Source organism: Pseudophryne corroboree, chromosome 11 (assembly GCF_028390025.1).
Source record: "Pseudophryne corroboree isolate aPseCor3 chromosome 11, aPseCor3.hap2, whole genome shotgun sequence".
NCBI classification, from domain to species: domain Eukaryota; kingdom Metazoa; phylum Chordata; class Amphibia; order Anura; family Myobatrachidae; genus Pseudophryne; species Pseudophryne corroboree.
This window is the reverse complement of record NC_086454.1, coordinates 167,556,825-167,572,857: the sequence shown is the minus strand read 5'-3', so window position 1 is coordinate 167,572,857 and position 16,033 is coordinate 167,556,825. Positions and strand designations below refer to the sequence as shown.

The 16,033-nt window shown below is 32.8% G+C and overlaps 10 non-coding genes across 10 annotated transcripts; all 10 read left to right on the top strand.

Annotated features, from left to right (window-relative positions):
- Window positions 1-4: 4 nt before the first annotated feature.
- TRNAI-AAU (transfer RNA isoleucine (anticodon AAU)) lies at window positions 5-78 on the top strand. The gene has a single exon. It is a non-coding gene; the product is annotated as a tRNA-Ile (tRNA).
- A 1,581-nt stretch (window positions 79-1,659) lies between these two features.
- Window positions 1,660-1,733, top strand: TRNAI-AAU (transfer RNA isoleucine (anticodon AAU)). Its single transcript has one exon. It is a non-coding gene; the product is annotated as a tRNA-Ile (tRNA).
- A 1,591-nt stretch (window positions 1,734-3,324) lies between these two features.
- Window positions 3,325-3,398, top strand: TRNAI-AAU (transfer RNA isoleucine (anticodon AAU)). Its single transcript has one exon. It is a non-coding gene; the product is annotated as a tRNA-Ile (tRNA).
- A 1,583-nt stretch (window positions 3,399-4,981) lies between these two features.
- Window positions 4,982-5,055, top strand: TRNAI-AAU (transfer RNA isoleucine (anticodon AAU)). The gene has a single exon. It is a non-coding gene; the product is annotated as a tRNA-Ile (tRNA).
- A 1,606-nt stretch (window positions 5,056-6,661) lies between these two features.
- Window positions 6,662-6,735, top strand: TRNAI-AAU (transfer RNA isoleucine (anticodon AAU)). Its single transcript has one exon. It is a non-coding gene; the product is annotated as a tRNA-Ile (tRNA).
- Window positions 6,736-8,324: 1,589 nt separating this feature from the next.
- On the top strand, window positions 8,325-8,398 carry TRNAI-AAU (transfer RNA isoleucine (anticodon AAU)). The gene has a single exon. It is a non-coding gene; the product is annotated as a tRNA-Ile (tRNA).
- A 1,600-nt stretch (window positions 8,399-9,998) lies between these two features.
- TRNAI-AAU (transfer RNA isoleucine (anticodon AAU)) lies at window positions 9,999-10,072 on the top strand. Its single transcript has one exon. It is a non-coding gene; the product is annotated as a tRNA-Ile (tRNA).
- A 1,588-nt stretch (window positions 10,073-11,660) lies between these two features.
- Window positions 11,661-11,734, top strand: TRNAI-AAU (transfer RNA isoleucine (anticodon AAU)). The gene has a single exon. It is a non-coding gene; the product is annotated as a tRNA-Ile (tRNA).
- A 1,560-nt stretch (window positions 11,735-13,294) lies between these two features.
- On the top strand, window positions 13,295-13,368 carry TRNAI-AAU (transfer RNA isoleucine (anticodon AAU)). The gene has a single exon. It is a non-coding gene; the product is annotated as a tRNA-Ile (tRNA).
- Window positions 13,369-14,957: 1,589 nt separating this feature from the next.
- TRNAI-AAU (transfer RNA isoleucine (anticodon AAU)) lies at window positions 14,958-15,031 on the top strand. Its single transcript has one exon. It is a non-coding gene; the product is annotated as a tRNA-Ile (tRNA).
- Window positions 15,032-16,033: the final 1,002 nt, after the last annotated feature.

The window sequence follows — 16,033 nt, the reverse complement described above, 5'->3', positions numbered from 1 at the left end:
CTGTGGCCGGTTAGCTCAGTTGGTTAGAGCGTGGTGCTAATAACGCCAAGGTCACGGGTTCGATCCCCGTATGGGCCATTTGCTTTTCTTGATGGACAAGAATGGAATAAGCTCATCGGTGGAGTGCATGAATACTTGAAAACATCATAGACACATATATCACAAAATCTCTTCACATACATATCAGAAGCCAGTGGGAGTGTCATCCTTTGGCTGATGAAGATTTTTCTCTACATGGCTCAGTGACATTTGTCTCAAATCAAGCAATATGGCATAACTAAGATATGCAAGGGCAAATTAATCAGTTATTATATTGCTGCTCAAACATAGAGGGCACTAGGTGTTACTAGAAGAAGATATGTGCTCCCCTCTCATTAGTGCAAACTGATATAAAAAATGGAGAATTTCTAATGACCAGAGCACAAGTAATGCATCTCTGCATTCTTATTGCATCTTTTCTTATTTCCAAATATTTGACATACTTCTGATTTGATAAGTTTAAAAATGAGTTTAAACAAAGGACACCACTGAAGATGATGGAATTTATATGAATTTTAAATGAAGATTTGCAATACTCATACATTGAATGAAAATGGAGCTTTGAACAAAAGGAAAATAAACAATGTTAGCTCCCATGAGATATGAACTCAGATTACTAGATTCAAAGTCCAGGGTGCTAACAATTACACCATGGAACCCTCACCTGAGCAATGGCATCTACTGAAGTGCGCTCATCTTTTATATGCAAAGAAAAGAAATTCAATACTTTATATATATTATTTCAAGTTTCTAATAAGCTCAGGGATGCAATAGGTATTATGTAGAATATTTGTCCAAAACCAATGATAATATATAAAAAGTAATCTATTTTTTAAAGGAAAAGATAGATACTAGAAACCTAAATGCCTAGGACCAATTTCAGTTGGAGCATCACCCCGTTTGTTATCCTAGCATTGAATTGACAGTTTTTCTGTATTTCCATATTTGCATATCAGCCACTTACAATTGTTTCAAGCTTTATAACAGAGGACTGCCTTTTTTATAGACCAAGGATGAAAGTCTCTTGTGAGTTAAGTCTGATAATGACATCACAATTTGTAAATTAAGCTATAGTATGATTACAGAGTGTAGACTGAATAAAAAGTGCTTTCCTATGGATTGAAGTTTGTATTTTCTTAAGCTTTGCATTCCAAAATGGGCTAGCATTCTTTATTTCCAATGGGCACATTAAGCTACTTCCCCAATATATATTTTTTTGTGTTAAAAATTATTCATACACAACTTGGTAAAACATACTAAATTTAATACATAATGGAATACATCCTGGGATTATCTTTTTCAACAATCTGTAAATTTACAATTAAAAATTGTGTATTAGATTTTTCAGATTGATTTTGCTTAGATTTGCATATACTCCTTGTCTAAATTGTCTATTTTTATACTATTAATAGATGCCTTAAACTTTGTTATTATTCTATCTAATATTTATTTTTATTTTGTAATGTGGAAAGAAACTGGAGCATTTTTATGATACCCATGCTTCAAGTGACTCTATGTCTTAAGCTTTTTTTAAAAAAAAAGAAATGCTATAAAAACAAAATATGATCTGTGCTTTGAGGTACATTTGCCAGTTTTGTGTCTGCTTGCAGTAACATCTGTGGCCGGTTAGCTCAGTTGGTTAGAGCGTGGTGCTAATAATGCCAAGGTCAAGGTTTCGATCACCGTATGGGCCATTTGCTTTTCTTGATGGACAAGAATGGAATAAGCTCATCGGTGGAGTGCATGAATACTTGAAAACATCATAGACACATATATCACAAAATCTCTTCAAATACATATAAGAAACCAGTGGGAGTGTCATCCTTTGGATGATGAAGATTTTTCTCTACATGGCTCAGTGACATTTGTCTCAAATCAAGCAATATGGCATAACTAAGATATTCAAGGAAAAATTAATCAGTTATTATACTGCTGCTCAAACATAGAGGGCACTAGGTGTTACTAGAAGAAGAAGAAGAAGATATGTGCTCCCCTCTCATTAGTGCATACTGAAGTAAAAAAAATGGAGAATTACTAAAGACCAGAGCACAAGTAATGGATCTCTGCATTCTTTTTGCATCTTTTCTTATTTCCAAATATTTGACATACTTCTGATTTGATAAGTTTAAAAATGAGTTTAAACAAAGGACACCACTGAAGATGATGGAATTTATATGAATTTTAAATGAAGATTTGCAATACTCATACATTGAATGAAAATGGAGCTTTGAACAAAAGGAAAATAAACAATGTTAGCTCCCACGAGATATGAACTCAGATTACTAGATTCAAAGTCCAGGGTGCTAACAATTACACCATGGAACCCTCACCTGAGCAATGGCATCTACTGAAGTGCGCTCATCTTTTAAATGCAAAGAAAATAAATTCAATACTTTATATATATTATTTCCTGTTTCTAATAAGCTCAGGGATGCAATAGGTATTATGTAGAATATTTGTCCAAAATCAATGATAATATATAAAAAGTAACCTATTTTTTAAAGGAGAAGATAGATACTAGAAACCTAAATGCCTAGGACCAATTTCAGTTGGAGCATCACCCCTTATGTAATCCTAGCATTGAATTGACAGTTTTTCTGTATTTCCATATTTGCATGTCAGCCACTTACAATTGTTTCAAGCTTTATAAGAGAGGACTGCCTTTTTTATAGACCAAGGATGAAAGTCTCTTGTGAGTTAAGTCTGATAATGACATTACAATTTGTAAATAAAGCTATAGTATGATTACAGAGTGTAGACTGAATAAAAAGTGCTTTCCTATGGATTGAAGTTTGTATTTTCTTAAGCTTTGCATTCCAAAATGGGCTAGCATTCTTTATTTCCAAAGGGCACATTAAGCTACTTCCCCAATATATATTTTTGTGTGTTAAAAGTTATTCATTCACATCTTGGCAAAACATACTAAATTTAATACATAATGGATTACATCCTGGGATTATCTTTTTCAACAATCTGTAAATTTACAATTAAAAATTGTGTTTTAGATTTTTCAGATTGATTTTGCTTAGATTTGCATATACTCCTTGTCTAAATTGTCTATTTTTATACTATTACTAGATGCCTTAATCTTTGTTATTATCCTATCTAATATTTATTTTTATTTTGTAATGTGGAAAGAAACTGGAGCATTTTTATGATACCCATGCTTCAAGTGACTCTATGGCTTAAGCTTTTTTTTGAAAAATGAAATGCTATAAAAACAAAATATGATCTGTGCTTTGAGGTACATTTGCCAGTTTTGTGTTTGCTTGCAGTAACATCTGTGGTCGGTTAGCTCAGTTGATTAGAGCGTGGTGCTAATAACGCCAAGGTCACGGGTTTGATCCCTGTATGGGCCATTTGCTTTTCTTGATGGAGAAGAATGGAATAAGCTCATCGGTGGAGTGCATGAATACTTGAAAACATCATAGACACATATATCACAAAATCTGTTCAAATACATATCAGAAGCCAGTGGGAGTGTCCTCCTTTGGCTGATGAAGATTTTTCTCTACATGGCTCAGTGACTTTTGTCTCAAATCAAGCAATATGGCATAACTAAGATATGCAAGGGCAAATTAATCAGTTATTATATTGCTGCTCAAACATAGAGGGCACTAGGTGTTACTAGAAGAAGATATGTGCTCCCCTCTCATTAGTGCAAACTGATATAAAAAAAATGGAGAATTTCTAATGACCAGAGCACAAGTAATGCATCTCTGCATTCTTATTGCATCTTTTCTTATTTCCAAATATTTGACATACTTCTGATTTGATAAGTTTAAAAATGAGTTTAAACAAAGGACACCACTGAAGATGATGGAATTTATATGAATTTTAAATGAAGATTTGCAATACTCATACATTGAATGAAAATGGAGCTTTGAACAAAAGGAAAATAAACAATGTTAGCTCCTATGAGATATGAACTCAGATTACTAGATTCAAAGTCCAGGGTGCTAACAATTACACCATGGAACCCTCACCTGAGCAATGGCATCTACTGAAGTGCGCTCATCTTTTATATGCAAAGAAAAGAAATTCAATACTTTATATATATTATTTCAAGTTTCTAATAAGCTCAGGGATGCAATAGGTATTATGTAGAATATTTGTCCAAAACCAATGATAATATATAAAAAGTAATCTATTTTTTAAAGGAAAAGATAGATACTAGAAACCTAAATGCCTAGGACCAATTTCAGTTGGAGCATCACCCTGTTTGTTATCCTAGCATTGAATTGACAGTTTTTCTGTATTTCCATATTTGCATATCAGCCACTTACAATTGTTTCAAGCTTTATAACAGAGGACTGCCTTTTTTATAGACCAAGGATGAAAGTCTCTTGTGAGTTAAGTCTGATAATGACATCACAATTTGTAAATTAAGCTATAGTATGATTACAGAGTGTAGACTGAATAAAAAGTGCTTTCCTATGGATTGAAGTTTGTATTTTCTTAAGCTTTGCATTCCAAAATGGGCTAGCATTCTTTATTTCCAATGGGCACATTAAGCTACTTCCCCAATATATATTTTTTTGTGTTAAAAATTATTCATACACAACTTGGTAAAACATACTAAATTTAATACATAATGGAATACATCCTGGGATTATCTTTTTCAACAATCTGTAAATTTACAATTAAAAATTGTGTACTAGATTTTTCAGATTGATTTTGCTTAGATTTGCATATACTCCTTGTCTAAATTGTCTATTTTTATACTATTAATAGATGCCTTAAACTTTGTTATTATTCTATCTAATATTTATTTTTATTTTGTAATGTGAAAAGAAACTGGAGCATTTTTATGATACCCATGCTTCAAGTGACTCTATGTCTTAAGCTTTTTTTTTGAAAAAAGAAATGCTATAAAAACAAAATATGATCTGTGCTTTGAGGTACATTTGCCAGTTTTGTGTTTGCTTGCAGTAACATCTGTGGCCGGTTAGCTCAGTTGGTTAGAGCGTGGTGCTAATAATGCCAAGGTCAAGGTTTCGATCCCCGTATGGGCCATTTGCTTTTCTTGATGGACAAGAATGGAATAAGCTCATCGGTGGAGTGCATGAATACTTGAAAACATCATAGACACATATATCACAAAATCTCTTCAAATACATATAAGAAACCAGTGGGAGTGTCATCCTTTGGCTGATGAAGATTTTTCTCTACATGGCTCAGTGACATTTGTCTCAAATCAAGCAATATGGCATAACTAAGATATTCAAGGAAAAATTAATCAGTTATTATACTGCTGCTCAAACATAGAGGGCACTAGGTGTTACTAGAAGAAGAAGAAGAAGAAGAAGAAGAAGAAGATATGTGCTCCCCTCTCATTAGTGCACACTGAAGTAAAAAAAATGGAGAATTTCTAAAGACCAGAGCACAAGTAATGGATCTCTGCATTCTTATTGCAACTTTTCTTATTTCCAAATATTTGACATACTTCTGATTTGATAAGTTTAAAAATGAGTTTAAACAAAGGACACCACTGAAGATGATGGAATTTATATGAATTTTAAATGAAGATTTGCAATACTCATACATTGAATGAAAATGGAGCTTTGAACAAAAGGAAAATAAACAATGTTAGCTCCCACGAGATATGAACTCAGATGACTAGATTCAAAGTCCATGGTGCTAACAATTACACCATGGAACCCTCACCTGAGCAATGGCATCTACTGAAGTGCGCTCATCTTTTAAATGCAAAGAAAAGAAATTCAATACTTTATATATATTATTTCAAGTTTCTAATAAGCTCAGGGATGCAATAGGTATTATGTAGAATATTTGTCCAAAACCAATGATAATATATAAAAAGTAACCTATTTTTTAAAGGAGAAGATAGATACTAGAAACCTAAATGCCTAGGACCAATTTCAGTTGGAGCATCACCCCTTATGTTATCCTAGCATTGAATTGACAGTTTTTCTGTATTTCCATATTTGCATATCAGCCACTTACAATTGTTTCAAGCTTTATAACAGAGGACTGCCTTTTTTATAGACCAAGGATGAAAGTCTCTTGTGAGTTAAGTCTGATAATGACATCACAATTTGTAAATTAAGCTATAGTATGATTACAGAGTGTAGACTAAATAAAAAGTGCTTTCCTATGGATTGAAGTTTGTATTTTCTTAAGCTTTGCATTCCAAAACGGGCTAGCATTCTTTATTTCCAATGGGCACATTAAGCTACTTCCCCAATATATATTTTTTTGTGTTAAAAGTTATTCATACACAACTTGGTAAAACATACTAAATTTAATACATAATGGATTACATCCTGGGATTATCTTTTTCAACAATCTGTAAATTTACAATTAAAAATTGTGTATTAGATTTTTTAGATTGATTTTGCTTAGATTTGCATATACTCCTTGTCTAAATTGTCTATTTTTATTCTATTAGTAGATGCCTTAATCTTTGTTATTATCCTATCTAATATTTATTATTATTTTGTAATGTGGAAAGAAACTGGCGCATTTTTATGATACCCATGCTTCAAGTGACTCTATGGCTTAAGCTTTTTTTTGAAAAATGAAATGCTATAAAAACAAAATATGATCTGTGCTTTGAGGTACATTTGCCAGTTTTGTGTTTGCTGGCAGTAATATTTGTGGCCTGTTAGCTCAGTTGGTTAGAGCGTGGTGCTAATAACGCCAAGGTCACGGGTTCGATCCCCGTATGGGCCATTTGCTTTTCTTGATGGACAAGAATGGAATAAGCTCATCGTGGAGTGCATGAATACTTGAAAACATCATAGACACATATATCACAAAATCTCTTCAAATACATATCAGAATCCAGTGGGAGTGTCATCCTTTGGCTGATGAAGATTTTTCTCTACATGGCTCAGTGACTTTTGTCTCAAATCAAGCAATATGGCATAACTAAGATATGCAAGGGCAAATTAATCAGTTATTATAATGCTGCTCAAACATATAGGGCACTAGGTGTTACTAGAAGAAGTAGAAGATATGTGCTCCCCTCTCATTAGTGCACACTGAAGTAAAAAAAAAATGGAGAATTTCTAAAGACCAGAGCACAAGTAATGGATCTCTGCATTCTTATTGCATCTTTTCTTATTTCCAAATATTTGACATACTTCTGATTTTATAAGTTTAAAAATGAGTTTAAACAAAGGACACCACTGAAGATGATGGAATTTCTATGAATTTTAAATGAAGATTTGCAATACTCATACATTGAATGAAAATGGAGCTTTGAACAAAAGGAAAATAAACAATGTTAGCTCCCACGAGATATGAACTCAGATTACTAGATTCAAAGTCCAGGGTGCTAACAATTACACCATGGAACCCTCACCTGAGCAATGGCATCTACTGAAGTGCGCTCATCTTTTAAATGCAAAGAAAAGAAATTCAATACTTTATATATATTATTTCAAGTTTCTAATAAGCTCAGGGATGCAATAGGTATTATGTAGAATATTTGTCCAAACCCAATGATAATATATAAAAAGTAACCTATTTTTTAAAGGAGAAGATAGATACTAGAAACCTAAATGCCTAGGACCAATTTCAGTTGGAGCATCACCCCTTATGTTATCCTAGCATTGAATTGACAGTTTTTCTGTATTTCCATATTAGCATATCTGCCACTTACAATTGTTTCAAGCTTTATAACAGAGGACTGCCTTTTTTATAGACCAAGGATGAAAGTCTCTTGCGAGTTAAGTCTGATAATGACATCACAATTTGTAAATTAAGCTATAGTATGATTACAGAGTGTAGACTGAATAAACAGTGCTTTCCTATGGATTGAAGTTTGTATTTTCTTAAGCTTTGCATTCCAAAATGGGCTAGCATTCTTTATTTCCAATGGGCACATTAAGCTACTTCCCCAATATATATTTTTTTGTGTTAAAAGTTATTCATACACAACTTGGTAAAACATACTAAATTTAATACATAATGGATTACATCCTGGGATTATCTTTTTCAACAATCTGTAAATTTACAACTAAAAATTGTGTATTAGATTTTTTAGATTGATTTTGCTTAGATTTGCATATACTCCTTGTCTAAATTGTCTATTTTTATACTATTACTAGATCCCTTAATCTTTGTTATTATCCTATCTAATATTTATTTTTATTTTGTAATGTGGAAAGAAACTGGAGCATTTTTATGATACCCATGCTTCAAGTGACTCTATGTCTTAAGCTTTTTTTTGAAAAAAGAAATGCTATAAAAACAAAATATGATCTGTGCTTTGATTTACATTTGCCAGTTTTGTGTTTGCTTGCAGTAACATCTGTGGCCGGTTAGCTCAGTTGGTTAGAGCGTGGTGCTAATAATGCCAAGGTCAAGGTTTCGATCCCCGTATGGGCCATTTGCTTTTCTTGATGGACAAGAATGGAATAAGCTCATCGGTGGAGTGCATGAATACTTGAAAACATCATAGACACATATATCACAAAATCTCTTCAAATACATATAAGAAACCAGTGGGAGTGTCATCCTTTGGCTGATGAAGATTTTTCTCTACATGGCTCAGTGACATTTGTCTCAAATCAAGCAATATGGCATAACTAAGATATTCAAGGAAAAATTAATCAGTTATTATACTGCTGCTCAAACATAGAGGGCACTAGGTGTTACTAGAAGAAGAAGAAGAAGAAGAAGAAGATATGTGCTCCCCTCTCATTAGTGCACACTGAAGTAAAAAAAATGGAGAATTTCTAAAGACCAGAGCACAAGTAATGGATCTCTGCATTCTTATTGCAACTTTTCTTATTTCCAAATATTTGACATACTTCTGATTTGATAAGTTTAAAAATGAGTTTAAACAAAGGACACCACTGAAGATGATGGAATTTATATGAATTTTAAATGAAGATTTGCAATACTCATACATTGAATGAAAATGGAGCTTTGAACAAAAGGAAAATAAACAATGTTAGCTCCCACGAGATATGAATTCAGATGACTAGATTCAAAGTCCATGGTGCTAACAATTACACCATGGAACCCTCACCTGAGCAATGGCATCTACTGAAGTGCGCTCATCTTTTAAATGCAAAGAAAAGAAATTCAATACTTTATATATATTATTTCAAGTTTCTAATAAGCTCAGGGATGCAATAGGTATTATGTAGAATATTTGTCCAAAACCAATGATAATATATAAAAAGTAACCTATTTTTTAAAGGAGAAGATAGATACTAGAAACCTAAATGCCTAGGACCAATTTCAGTTGGAGCATCACCCCTTATGTTATCCTAGCATTGAATTGACAGTTTTTCTGTATTTCCATATTTGCATATCAGCCACTTACAATTGTTTCAAGCTTTATAACAGAGGACTGCCTTTTTTATAGACCAAGGATGAAAGTCTCTTGTGAGTTAAGTCTGATAATGACATCACAATTTGTAAATTAAGCTACAGTATGATTACAGAGTGTAGACTAAATAAAAAGTGCTTTCCTATGGATTGAAGTTTGTATTTTCTTAAGCTTTGCATTCCAAAACGGGCTAGCATTCTTTATTTCCATTGGGCACATTAAGCTACTTCCCCAATATATATTTTTTTGTGTTAAAAGTTATTCATACACAACTTGGTAAAACATACTAAATTTAATACATAATGGATTACATCCTGGGATTATCTTTTTCAACAATCTGTAAATTTACAATTAAAAATTGTGTATTATATTTTTTAGATTGATTTTGCTTAGATTTGCATATACTCCTTGTCTAAATTGTCTATTTTTATACTATTAGTAGATGCCTTAATCTTTGTTATTATCCTATCTAATATTTATTTTTATTTTGTAATGTGGAAAGAAACTGGAGCATTTTTATGATACCCATGCTTCAAGTGACTCTATGGCTTAAGCTTTTTTTTGAAAAATGAAATGCTATAAAAACAAAATATGATCTGTGCTTTGAGGTACATTTGCCAGTTTTGTGTTTGCTGGCAGTAATATCTGTGGCCTGTTAGCTCAGTTGGTTAGAGCGTGGTGCTAATAACGCCAAGGTCACGGGTTCGATCCCCGTATGGGCCATTTGCTTTTCTTGATGGACAAGAATGGAATAAGCTCATCGTGGAGTGCTTGAATACTTGAAAACATCATAGACACATATATCACAAAATCTCTTCAAATACATATCAGTATCCAGTGGGAGTGTCATCCTTTGGCTGATGAAGATTTTTCTCTACATGGCTCAGTGACTTTTGTCTCAAATCAAGCAATATGGTATAACTAAGATATGCAAGGGCAAATTAATCAGTTATTATAATGCTGCTCAAACATATAGGGCACTAGGTGTTACTAGAAGAAGTAGAAGATATGTGCTCCCCTCTCATTAGTGCACACTGAAGTAAAAAAAAATGGAGAATTTCTAAAGACCAGAGCACAAGTAATGGATCTCTGCATTCTTATTGCATCTTTTCTTATTTCCAAATATTTGACATACTTCTGATTTTATAAGTTTAAAAATGAGTTTAAACAAAGGACACCACTGAAGATGATGGAATTTATATGAATTTTAAATGAAGATTTGCAATACTCATACATTGAATGAAAATGGAGCTTTGAACAAAAGGAAAATAAACAATGTTAGCTCCCACGAGATATGAACTCAGATTACTAGATTCAAAGTCCAGGGTGCTAACAATTACACCATGGAACCCTCACCTGAGCAATGGCATCTACTGAAGTGCGCTCATCTTTTAAATGCAAAGAAAAGAAATTCAATACTTTATATATATTATTTCAAGTTTCTAATAAGCTCAGGGATGCAATAGGTATTATGTAGAATATTTGTCCAAACCCAATGATAATATATAAAAAGTAACCTATTTTTTAAAGGAGAAGATAGATACTAGAAACCTAAATGCCTAGGACCAATTTCAGTTGGAGCATCACCCCTTATGTTATCCTAGCATTGAATTGACAGTTTTTCTGTATTTCCATATTAGCATATCTGCCACTTACAATTGTTTCAAGCTTTATAACAGAGGACTGCCTTTTTTATAGACCAAGGATGAAAGTCTCTTGTGAGTTAAGTCTGATAATGACATCACAATTTGTAAATTAAGCTATAGTATGATTACAGAGTGTAGACTGAATAAAAAGTGCTTTCCTATGGATTGAAGTTTGTATTTTCTTAAGCTTTGCATTCCAAAATGGGCTAGCATTCTTTATTTCCAATGGGCACATTAAGCTACTTCCCCAATATATATTTTTTTGTGTTAAAAGTTATTCATACACAACTTGGTAAAACATACAAAATTTAATACATAATGGATTACATCCTGGGATTATCTTTTTCAACAATCTGTAAATTTACAACTAAAAATTGTGTATTAGATTTTTTAGATTGATTTTGCTTAGATTTGCATATACTCCTTGTCTAAATTGTCTATTTTTATACTATTACTAGATGCCTTAATCTTTGTTATTATCCTATCTAATATTTATTTTTATTTTCTAATGTGGAAAGAAACTGGAGCATTTTTATGATACCCATGCTTCAAGTGACTCTATGGCTTAAGCTTTTTTTTGAAAAATGAAATGCTATAAAAACAAAATATGATCTGTGCTTTGAGGTACATTTGCCAGTTTTGTGTTTGCTTGCAGTAACATCTGTGGCTGCTTAGCTCAGTTGGTTAGAGCGTGGTGCTAATAACGCCAAGGTCATGGGTTCTATCCCCGTATGGGCCATTTGCTTTTCTTGATGGACAAGAATGGAATAAGCTCATCGGTGGAGTGCATGAATACTTGAAAACATCATATATCACAAAATCTCTTCAAATACATATCAGAAGCCAGTGGGAGTGTCATCCTTTGGCTGATGAAGATTTTTCTCTACATGGCTCAGTGACTTTTGTCTCAAATCAAGCAATATGGCATAACTAAGATATGCAAGGGCAAATTAATTAGTTATTATATTGCTGCTCAAACATAGAGGGCACTAGGTGTTACTAGAAGAAGAAGAAGATATGTGCTCCCCTCTCATTAGTGCACACTGAAGTAAAAAAAAATGGAGAATTTCTAAAGACCAGAGCACATGTAATGGATCTCTGCATTCTTATTGCATCTTTTCTTATTTACAAATATTTGACATACTTCTGATTTGATAAGTTTAAAAATGAGTTTAAACAAAGGACACCACTGAAGATGATGGAATTTATATGAATTTTAAATGAAGATTTGCAATACTCATACATTGAATGAAAATGGAGCTTTGAACAAAAGGAAAATAAACAATGTTAGCTCCCACGAGATATGAACTCAGATTACTAGATTCAAAGTCCAGGATGCTAACAATTACACCATGGAACCCTCACCTGAGCAATGGCATCTACTGAAGTGCGCTCATCTTTTAAATGCAAAGAAAAGAAATGCAATACTTTATATATATTATTTCAAGTTTCTAATAAGCTCAGGGATGCAATAGGTATTATGTAGAATATTTGTCCAAACCCAATGATAATATATAAAAAGTAACCTATTTTTAAAGGAGAAGATAGATACTAGAAACCTAAATGCCTAGGACCAATTTCAGTTGGAGCATCACCCCTTATGTTATCCTAGCATTGAATTGACAGTTTTTCTGTATTTCCATATTTGCATATCAGCCACTTACAATTGTTTCAAGCTTTATAACAGAGGACTGCCTTTTTTATAGACCAAGGATGAAAGTCTCTTGTGAGTTAAGTCTGATAATGACATCACAATTTGTAAATTAAGCTATAGTATGATTACAGAGTGTAGACTGAATAAAAAGTGCTTTCCTATGGATTGAAGTTTGTATTTTCTTAAGCTTTGCATTCCAAAATGGGCTAGCATTCTTTATTTCCAATGGGCACATTAAGCTACTTCCCCAATATATATTTTTTTGTGTTAAAAGTTATTCATACACAACTTGGTAAAACATACTAAATTTAATACATAATGGATTACATCCTGGGATTATCTTTTTCAACAATCTGTAAATTTACAATTAAAAATTGTGTATTAGATTTTTTAGATTGATTTTGCTGTCTAAATTGTCTATTTTTATACTATTAGTAGATGCCTTAATCTTTGTTATTATCCTATCTAATATTTATTTTTATTTTCTAATGTGGAAAGAAACTGGAGCATTTTTATGATACCCATGCTTCAAGTGACTCTATGGCTTAAGCTTTTTTTTGAAAAATGAAATGCTATAAAAACAAAATATGATCTGTGCTTTGAGGTACATTTGCCAGTTTTGTGTTTGCTTGCAGTAACATCTGTGGCCGGTTAGCTCAGTTGGTTAGAGCGTGGTGCTAATAACTCCAAGGTCACGGGTTCGCTCCCCGTATGGGCCATTTGCTTTTCTTGATGGACAAGAATGGAATAAGCTCATCGGTGGAGTGCATGAATACTTGAAAACATCATAGACACATATATCACAAAATCTCTTCAAATACATATCAGAAGCCAGTGGTAGTGTCATCCTTTGGCTGATGAAGATTTTTCTCTACATGGCTCAGTGACTTTTGTCTCAAATCAAGCAATATGGCATAACTAAGATATGCAAGGGCAAATTAATTAGTTATTATATTGCTGCTCAAACATAGAGGGCACTAGGTGTTACTAGAAGAAGAAGAAGATATGTGCTCCCCTCTCATTAGTGCACACTGAAGTAAAAAAAATTGAGAATTTCTTAAGACCAGAGCACAAGTAATGGATCTCTGCATTCTTATTGCATCTTTTCTTATTTCCAAATATTTGACATACTTCTGATTTGATAAGTTTAAAAATGAGTTTAAACAAAGGACACCACTGAAGATGATGGAATTTATATGAATTTTAAATGAAGATTTGCAATACTCATACATTGAATGAAAATGGAGCTTTGAACAAAAGGAAAATAAACAATGTTAACTCCCACGAGATATGAACTCAGATTACTAGATTCAAAGTCCAGGGTGCTAACAATTACACCATGGAACCCTCACCTGAGCAATGGCATCTACTGAAGTGCGCTCATCTTTTAAAAGCAAAGAAAAGAAATTCAATACTTTATATATATTATTTCAAGTTTCTAATAAGCTCAGGGATGCAATAGGTATTATGTAGAATATTTGTCCAAACCCAATGATAATATATAAAAAGTAACCTATTTTTTAAAGGAGAAGATAGATACTAGAAACCTAAATGCCTAGGACCAATTTCAGTTGGAGCATCACCCCTTATGTTATCCTAGCATTGAATTGACAGTTTTTCTGTATTTCCATATTTGCATATCAGCCACTTACAATTGTTTCAAGCTTTATAACAGAGGACTGCCTTTTTTATAGACCAAGGATGAAAGTCTCTTGTGAGTTAAGTCTGATAATGACATCACACTTTGTAAATTAAGCTATAGTATGATTACAGAGTGTAGACTGAATAAAAAGTGCTTTCCTATGGATTGAAGTTTGTATTTTCTTAAGCTTTGCATTCCAAAATGGGCTAGCATTCTTTATTTCCAATGGGCACATTAAGCTACTTCCCCAATATATATTTTTTTGTGTTAAAAGTTATTCATACACAACTTGGTAAAACATACTAAATTTAATACATAATGGATTACATCCTGGGATTATCTTTTTCAACAATCTGTAAATTTACAATTAAAAATTGTGTATTAGATTTTTTAGATTGATTTTGCTTAGATTTGCATATACTCCTTGTCTAAATTGTCTATTTTTATACTATTAGTAGATGCCTTAATCTTTGTTATTATCCTATCTAATATTTATTTTTTATTTTGTAATGTGGAAAGAAACTGGAGCATTTTTATGATACCCATGCTTCAAGTGACTCTATGGCTTAAGCTTTTTTTTGAAAAATGAAATGCTATAAAAACAAAATATGATCTGTGCTTTGAGGTACATTTGCCAGTTTTGTGTTTGCTTGCAGTAACATCTGTGGCCGGTTAGCTCAGTTGGTTAGAGCGTGGTGCTAATAACGCCAAGGTCACGGGTTCGATCCCCGTATGGGCCATTTGCTTTTCTTGATGGACAAGAATGGAATAAGCTCATCGGTGGAGTGCATGAATACTTGAAAACATCATAGACACATATATCACAAAATCTCTTCACATACATATCAGAAGCCAGTGGGAGTGTCATCCTTTGGCTGATGAAGATTTTTCTCTACATGGCTCAGTGACATTTGTCTCAAATCAAGCAATATGGCATAACTAAGATATGCAAGGGCAAATTAATCAGTTATTATATTGCTGCTCAAACATAGAGGGCACTAGGTGTTACTAGAAGAAGATATGTGCTCCCCTCTCATTAGTGCAAACTGATATAAAAAATGGAGAATTTCTAATGACCAGAGCACAAGTAATGCATCTCTGCATTCTTATTGCATCTTTTCTTATTTCCAAATATTTGACATACTTCTGATTTGATAAGTTTAAAAATGAGTTTAAACAAAGGACACCACTGAAGATGATGGAATTTATATGAATTTTAAATGAAGATTTGCAATACTCATACATTGAATGAAAATGGAGCTTTGAACAAAAGGAAAATAAACAATGTTAGCTCCCATGAGATATGAACTCAGATTACTAGATTCAAAGTCCAGGGTGCTAACAATTACACCATGGAACCCTCACCTGAGCAATGGCATCTACTGAAGTGCGCTCATCTTTTATATGCAAAGAAAAGAAATTCAATACTTTATATATATTATTTCAAGTTTCTAATAAGCTCAGGGATGCAATAGGTATTATGTAGAATATTTGTCCAAAACCAATGATAATATATAAAAAGTAATCTATTTTTTAAAGGAAAAGATAGATACTAGAAACCTAAATGCCTAGGACCAATTTCAGTTGGAGCATCACCCCGTTTGTTATCCTAGCATTGAATTGACAGTTTTTCTGTATTTCCATATTTGCATATCAGCCACTTACAATTGTTTCAAGCTTTATAACAGAGGACTGCCTTTTTTATAGACCAAGGATGAAAGTCTCTTGTGAGTTAAGTCTGA